Genomic DNA, 8,719 nt, shown 5'->3' with positions numbered 1-8,719 from the left:
GAGGATACTAACGAGGGTCACCGAGGCTGGAGGGCTGGGCTGAGCCCCGTATGCTACTCTCTGAATCAGAGCTAGTTAAACTGGCTCTCTGGTGACTATGTCTGTGGACACTCTGGTTCCGGGCCCTGCCCCAGCAGGCAGCTCTTGGAAAGCGTCTCTACAAGGGTCCCAGGGGCCTCCTTAAGAAATTCCAGCTGAGCCCAGCTTTCTACGGAGGGGGCATCAGTCTGGGAAGCTGGTCTGGGGCATAGGGTGGGTTGCATCTGGTCTTTGGCATCAGACAGCTGGGTGAGGGGTTCTGTGTGGCCTCCGTTTCTTCATCAGGAAAATGGGACCAACCGTCTCTCAATCAGCCAGACTCAAATGAGAACATGGGTGTAATTGCAAGTTCAAAGCCAGCCTCAGTAATTTAGTGAGGCCCTAAGCAACTCAGTGAGACCCTGTCTCTAAATGAAATATAAAAAGGGCTGGGGGTGTGGCTCAGTGGTTAAGTGCTCCTGGGTTCAGTTCTCTGTACACACACAAAAAAACCCCAACAACAATAAAAATGACCCAGTGATTTCGTACACTGAGCACACGGGTGTAGGAGCTTGGCGGTGTGTGGCGCAGAGTAGGAGCTCAGTTGGGGACCCTGCTCCTCTTCCCATATTGAATAATCAGTAATATTGAATGATCAACAATGGCCATAATGATCAAGCACCGTGGAGCACAACTGTAATGCACTGGCTCTGGAGGCTGAGGCAGGAGGATCGAAAGTTCAAGGCCAGCTTCAACAACTTACTGAGGCCCTGGCTCAGATAAAATAAAAATAGCTGGGAATGTGGCTCAGTGGTAGAGCTCCCTGGGTTCAATCCCTGGTATAACAACAACAACAACAACAATAATAGCATCAGATGTTGCCCGAACAGTTTGGTGTTGAGCACTGGGACTTGGGAGCAGCCGGTGCAGGTCATTCCGGCTCGGCCACTCTCCAGCTATGTGACTGTGGGAAGGTGAACGGAGAATCTGCCTCGGGCCTTATTTTTGTGGGACAGGGATGGCATCAGAGCCTGCCCCCCAGCCACCCAGAGAACTGAACTGGGCAAGGCCAAGTGGTGGGAGTCCCTGTGGGTGCACACCTGCTCAGCTCTCTTCAGGTGCTCTGGGGTCCCCCAGCCGTGGTCCACCCCCCCTGCAGGCCACCTGCCGAGAGCAGGCCCACCATGAGGCTGGTCCTGAAGACCCTGCCCCGCCATTGCGGCTCCTTCCCCAAGTCCCTCACCTGGGGTGGTGCCTCCCCTCTCTCCCCGCCTGCCCCTCCCCAGACGCCTTTCAACCTGCCCAGCTCAGTCAGTGGGCCGTGCCCTGGGACCTGGCCTCTTTTGGGCACAAGGAGTACCCCATTTACGATCTAGAGGCAGCTGGGGGAGAGATGAGTTGGGACGAACCCTGGGAAGGTGTGGATTGTGTTCTGGACCCTGGTGACGGGGGAGCCCCTCCTCTGGCTGCCCAGCCGCTCTGCCCCTTCTGCACACAGGTGAGCATGCCGTGCTGCCCACCAGTGGCGCCACCCAGAGGTTGTTTGAGGAATTTGAGTGAGTGCTGAGTGGCCCCCTGGAGATTTTAAATCTTTCTGGTTCCAGATGAGTTACTTACTAGCTGTGCCACCATGAGAAAGTCACTTGCCCTCTCCGGGTCTCATCAAACTCACCCGTGACACAGGGATGTTGGATTGGATCAGGATCCCGAACTCAGAGGCATCCAGGGGCTGACAGGCAGCCTGAGTGAAGGATGGAGCTGGGGGGTGGGACTGAGGCCAGTTGGAACCAAATGCCTCAAAGCGGGAGACAGACCTCAGCTCCCCCAACTGTTCCAATTATTGCCACAAAGAATACCCCTTCATCATCATCATCAACAACAACATCATTATTATTATTATTTTGGTGCCAGTGATTGAGCCCAGGGGTGGTTTACCACTGAGCCACACCCCAGCCCTATTTTGTATTTTATTTAGAGACAGGGTCTCACTGAGTTGCTTAGTGCTTTGCTTTGGTTGAGGCTGGCTTTGAACTCGCGATCCTCCTGCCTCAGCCTCTGGAGCTGCTGGGATTACAGGCATGTGCCGCTGTGCCCAGTTTAGTATTATTTTTAGACCTTGACAGTAAACTGGGTTAAAAGTAAAACCCTCTGTAAGACCTGACTTGGCCCCAGGGCCACCAGTCTGAGACCTCTGGCTTAGCTGGTCTCTCTCCCCCCTGCTGCCTGGCTGGCTCTGATTGCGGGGTGTGCCTGTGACTCCTGTGTGGTTGTTTTTTGGGTATCTCAGGTATGACTGGGTGGGGTTTAACCCCAACTCCTGCCTCCTCTCCGCTGGCACCTGCTGCCCTGTGTCACCTGACATTCCCGAGGTTGCGGTGTGCACCTGACAGTCTGTTTGTGCAGAGCGGAGGAGCCACTGTCATCCACCCCAGCCAGGGCTTCAGGGTGGGTCCTGGCTCCAAGTCCAGCACCTGGGCTGGGTTTCCTGGAGGCAGGAGACCTGAAGGTTCAATCAATCCATCAGTCAATCAGCCAGGGCTGCTTTTCTCTGAGAGTCCCTGTGTCTGAGAGAACAAGGGCTGGGCTGTGACTTACTCCTCGCTGTATCCTCAGAGCTTGGCCCACTGGGGTCACAGTGGGGGAGGGGACAGTGACCATAGTCCTACCGGGGACAGAGTTGGGATTTGAAGCTGGAAGCACCGAGCCACATAACGGAGCCAGAGAGGGGAGGTTGAAGGAAAGCCCCCGGTGGGAGGGCTGGGGTGGGCGAGCCAGAGTCGGCCTGATGGCAGTTTCACTCACACACACACACACACACTCACACACACACACATATATATATAAATGACCACTGAGTCACATCCCCAGTCCTCTTTATTTATTTATTTTTATTTAGTCAAGTTCTCACTAAGCTGCTTAGGGCTTGGCTAAGTTGCTGAGGCTGGCCTTGAACTTGTGACCCTCCTGCCTCAGCCTCCCCAGGATTACAGGCGGGCACCACTGTGCCGGGCCCCAGTCCTTTTTATTTTTTCAGACAGGGTCTCGTTAACCTCTGAAATGTTTTCATGATCTCAAACTAAACCTCCGAACCCATCAAACACTGGGACCACCTGAGTTTATGGCTTAACTTGCGGGTCGGTGCTGGGCTGCCCAGGTCAAGTGGGCCCCGGGAGGTGTGAGCGCCCTTCTCTGGGATGTGCAGGGAGGACTGAAGGCACCCTCCTGGCCTGGATCTCCCTCAGCAGACGGGGCCCGGCCTGACGCGCAGCTCATGAGGGGGCGTTGTGCCTGTGGGTTGTGTTTTTGAGTGTCCAGGGGACGTGACTTGATCTGCAGTTTACCTGCCTTGCAAACAAGCTAGTTGGAAAGCCCCGCTGCACCTCGCCGGCCTCCAGCTCACGGCTGGGCGGGTTCAGCGCCCAGACGGGCGAGCTGGCTCTTGCCCCGGCTGGCGCTATAGCTTTCTAGAAACAGCAGCCCCTTCTCTCCTCCTCCGCCATCGTGAGCGCGTTGGAGAGATTGGTACCTGGTGATGTGGCCAACGTGTTGACTGTCCCTCTTCCCTGCATGGCAGACCCCCAACTGGCTCTGGATCCAGGTGGAAACGTAGATCCAGGAAAGGTGGGCCCAGTGCCAGGAATGAGTCACTTTTGGTCTAAGGTATAGACTCTAAAACATTCTATGATTATTCCATTCCTCTTTGCCTGTGTCATCAGGAGGTGAATCCCATGACCGATGAATGACCCATCAGGAGATAAAGAGCGGCTGTCTGAGGAGATGACACTGTAGCTGAGCCCTGAAGGATGAGTGAGTTAACTTGGAGGTGTCCTACAGGGCATGTACAAAGGCCCTGTGGTCTGGTGCTGAGACTTTTGAGGTGTGAAAGAGCCCATGGGCCTGGGTGTGAGGGGGCCAGATCCCAGGGGCCTTAGAAGCCAGGCCAGGAGTGGGTCTCAGACTTGGGAGCCAATGGAGGAGTTAAGTGTATTTGTTGAAGCTTGGGGGTGCCAGTATTATAAAGTGGTTAGATTTGCCCTTTAAAATCTATTCTAGCTGCTTGCGGAAAGTGGTCCCGGGTGGGCAGTGTCCACACGTCAATCCCCTAACTCTAGGGCCAGTGAAAATCCGGAGTCCTCCTGAAGATCTGGGGCCCAACGTTTCTACCCGACCCCGCCCCAGTGCCCAGGCGTCTTCCTGGGTGTTTCTGCTCAGTCCTGGGCGGACTCAGATGTGAAACTTCACCCTTCTCCTTTCCCCAGAGCCCTGCTCTTGACAAATAAGCGTGACCAGGACACTTGCTAAAGATCTTGGAGTTACAGGGAGGGCTGGGATCAGGTGCCATCCGGGAAGCGCCTGTCTCTCCTCTGGTCTTCCCCTGCCCTCTGCCTGGTGCCCATCTTGCCGCCCCCGCTCCTGGAGTCCCTCCCTGGCCTTACTCGACTGTCCGTCTGTGGCAATCGCAGACCTGGACTGGACTGAAGCGCAGCTGTTTCCTCTGTGGCCTGGGACCTGCCCTGCACCCTCTTGTGCCCCTGGTGAGCCCCAGGAAATTCTGCTGACGTCCTTGTCACCCTCAAGCATGAAGAACTCCAGCTTCTCTCTGTTTTGTTCAGGGCTGGGGTGGAAGCCGGTCGCTGTGCCACGGAACCACATCCCCAGCCCCCTATTTTATGTTGACACAGGTTCTCACGAAGTGGCCCAGGCTGGCTTGAACTTGGGATCCTCCTGCCTCAGCCTCTGAGTAGCTGGGATCACAGGCGTTGTCCCCACACGGGGCATTTTGAGACCTGGGTAGTCGCAAATTTAATCTCACATCCGGTGTAATACCTACCTCCTGCCCCGTCCCTAGCACTTCCAGGCTCCCGGGAGGCTCGGGGACAGAAAGGATGACGTGCAGGCACAGGGGTTGGACCCACAAATGGCAGGGTGGTAGATGGGCCATGGGTGGAAGGACGGGAGGAAGGGACACGTAAGCCCAGCGAAGCGGATCCCACCCCAGGAGCCTCCTGTCTGGAGTCTTTGAGAAGCTGCAACGTGCCAGCCCCGTGGGCAGGGGGTGGGCTCCTGGTTGGAGAGTGGCTGGGGAGAGGGGAAACGGGACTTGTCACTTGGCACTGGGTGTCTAAAGGCCCAAATCACCAAGTACCAGGGATGGCAGAAGAAGCAGGGCTGAAACAGGAAGCCACCTGAGCGCCCAGGGGCCCACGGGAAACTGGTTTGTAGAGTGGAGAGCAAAGCCATGTTCACGTGGGGCCAGTGCTGGGCCAAGGGTCACTGACAGAATGTCCCAGGAGCATGACGGCCGAGGTGGGCAGCAGCACAGCAGAGCCCCTGGCTGGCACCGGGAGCCGCTCCCCTGAGCGCCTGTGCTTTCCGGTTGGGGTTTCTGCTCCAAGCCAGGGGGCCATAGGCTGTGCCATCGGAAGATGAGGGGACAGTTTCGGGACAGGGCTGTGGAGTGACTGGAGCACATGGGCTGGAAAGATGTCTGGGCAGCACCCACAGTCTGCTCCCGGACGCCCGGGAAGGGAGATAGGAACTACTCCACCCCTTGCCAAGTGCCTGTACAAAAGCATCTGCAGCCTAGTCCCGGGGAAACCCTGGTGGTGGAGCTCCTCAGGACAGGTTTGTGACCCTGTGGGTTAGTTGGGGTCCAGCTGAGCCTTCTACAGCTGCAGAAGGGAGGGTGCTGAGGAGATGCCCCGCTGCCCTGTGTCCACATCTGGCCAGGTGCGCTCCAGGCAAGTCCCAGGTTCTCATTCTTGTCCTGTGTGGCCTTGGGTAAGTCTCTGCACTTCTCTGGGCCTGAGAAGGGACCTGCTTTGGCACGTCCATCTCTATGGCTGGTACAGCGGCCCCTGCCCCAGCCCCAGCCCCTGCCCGGGCACTGCCTCTGCCCTGCAGCTGCTGCAGACCAAATGGCACCATGAGGCCCAGCGCATGGGGTAGCCTCCGCGCACGTCTGTGTGCCTGAACACACACACACACACACACACCCCACACTGTGCAGGCAGCACACGCGGTGCCTTTTCTAGCCTCACCCTAGAGTAAAATGCTCGTCGCCCTGACCACCCCTCCACCCAGTAGCCAGGTTCCCTCTCTTTGCAGGAAAATGTCTCAGAAGCTCCCCTCAGTGGTGTGACAGCCTGGTGGCCTTTCTGACTTACCTTCCGAGGGCCACAGGGAGGGTGGGTGCCGAGGGAGCTGGCACCTCCTGGTCCTGCCGCTTCCCCTTTCTGGAGGCGGGGTGGGGGGGAGGGTCCCCAGCCTGGGTTTCGCTTCCTCTGCGGCCCTCTGGCTCCTGCCTCCCAGGCTTGTCCCATTGAGCCCCTTGACAGGTGTCCCCCTCCCCTGCTGTCCTGGGGAGGGGGACAGACCCAGGGCCCCGCATCCCCATCTCCGTAGATGTCGGGTTCTTCTCTGGAGGGGGTGGTGGAATCTGGAGACAGGATGGAGTAGCAAAGGCCGAGGGGACCTCAGGATCCTGGGGTCACAGCCCTCACTTAGCAGCTGGGGAGACTGAGACCCAGAGAGGGGAAAGGGCTTGGCCCAGATCAAGCAGTAGGTGGGTGGCCATGTGGGCTGGGCATTCCTCCACACAGGACCTGCTGACCAAGGCTCTGGCCGGAGTCTCACCCTCTGTCCCTGCTCTGCCCTGTCTTGGTTGAGGCTGGGCTCCTCTTCCTCAGGCCAGGCTGGACACGGAGCCTCCTGGGACTGGGTGGGGAGGGCCGAGGGACCCTCTCTTCCCAGCTGGTCCCCTCTCTGGTACATTCCAGTGACCTCTGAACGTCTAAGGGCCCCGTTGGCTTGACTCTAACCCACTGGGGAGTTGGGGTGTAGGCCAGCCTGGGCTCCCCGCCTCTGCTGGCCAAGCCCAGGCTAGTTCAAGCTGGGGTCTCCCAGCCACCACAAGGCCCCACTGGGGGGGACGCTGGTGCTACACGTGCTGCCCCCTGCAGAGCTGGTACCTGGGAGGACGGGCCCCAGGCCTGGAGGGCATCGGTACATCTGATTGCTGTTGCCTGAGTGTGTCCCCCCAGGTTCATATGCCGAAGCCTTAGTCCCCAGAGTCCCCAGACCTCAGCCTGGGACTCTATGTGGAGACAGAACCTTTGAACAGGTGCTTAAGGTAAAATGAGGTCACTGGCTGGGTCCTAATCCAGTATGACTGATGTCTTTTTAAGAAGAGGAAGCGGCGGCTGGGGACATCGTTCAGTTGGCAGAGAGCTTGCCTCAAATGCCCAAGGCCCTGGGTCCAACCCGGCACCACACACACACACAAAAAAAAAAAAAAAAAAAAAAAAGAGGAAGAGATTGGGGACAGGGGCGGCCACCGAGGACACAGGGAGACAAAGGCCACCTGCAAGATGCTGAGAGGCCTCAGGAAGCACCCTCACACCTGACTCCTGGACCTCGGCTGCAGAATCAGAACCCACTTCTGCAGGCTCAGCCCCGTGAGCGCTCCCGGCCTGGCGCTCCCCGCACACACTGACCAGGGATTTCTGGGGTGAGCGGGTCGTCTGGAGGTGCAAATCCTAGAATCAGACAAACCCCTGTGTGGTTTGTGGGGACGGTGGGGACATCACTTCAAGGCGCTTACCCTGACCATCTGCTGACACGAAGCCTCCCCTTTCTCTCTCTTCCTCCCCCATCCCTGGGCGGCCAGGCAGGGACTGCTGGGGGGGGGGTGTGGGGGGGTGGGGTGGGGGCTGCAGCGGCCCAGAGTGGAATGGGGCCTGGGCCTGGTGAGGAGTGGCTGTCCAAGCAGGGGCCACGGGCCACTGGAGGATGGCGGGAGGACATCGGCAGGGGCTGGGCAGGGGCAGTAACAGACTGGGGACTGAGTTAGCAGAGGAAGGACAATGGGAATTGGGTTTGCTGCCATTGGACCAGGGCGTCACAGATGTGGAAAGAGGAAAGGGGAGGGGATCCGCGGGCCGAATGCAGCTGGAGCTGCTGTCCTGAGCGCCAATGGCCACACACACCCAGAGACGCGGTGCCCACCCAGAAGAGCCAGAGCCCCGTCCCAAGGAGCTCGCCTGTCGCCTGCCCACCCTAGCTCCTCCCCACAGCCCCTGAGTGGGGAAGGCGTGGGGAGACCTGAAGCTTCCGTTGGTGGAGTCCTCGTCCTGTCACAGCTGAACCAGGCTGTGGGGCCAGGTCCTCCAGCCTCTAGCTCCCGGCCCTCCGCCATTGTTATCCAGCCTCACGGGGCCTGGGGGGCACACCTGTAATCCAGCAACTCAGGAGACCGAGGCGGGAGGATGGCGAGTTCAAGGACGGCTCAGAAACTTAGCAAGACACTGTCCACTCCCCCCTCTCCCCCCAAAAAAAAGCTGGGGACGTAGCTCAGTGTAAAGTGTCCCTGGATTCAATCCCAGGACTGAAAAAATTAGCCCCACCAGTAAGGTGTGCACACACGCATGTGTGTGCGTGTGTGCGGCGGAGGGCCAGGAGTTTATGTGGGGCAGTGCTGCAGCTGGCAGCCACCCTGCCCCTCCCAGTGTCATTATAGAGTGGTGGTCCCAGCCCTGAGTTCTGGTAGGATGGATACATGCAGCACTGCTGCCATCTTGTGGTCACTATGGGATACTGACCCCGACTAGGGCCAGGGCTTGCAGCGCCCAGTCAGAGCATCTGGCCACCTTGGAGCGGCAGGGCTTCCTGGAGCCCCCACTGCACGATGGCAGGCCCCCCC

This window comes from Callospermophilus lateralis, chromosome 4 (genome assembly GCF_048772815.1).
Source record: "Callospermophilus lateralis isolate mCalLat2 chromosome 4, mCalLat2.hap1, whole genome shotgun sequence".
NCBI classification, from domain to species: domain Eukaryota; kingdom Metazoa; phylum Chordata; class Mammalia; order Rodentia; family Sciuridae; genus Callospermophilus; species Callospermophilus lateralis.
The sequence above is the reverse complement of the archived record's forward strand: the minus strand, read 5'-3'. Positions refer to the sequence as shown.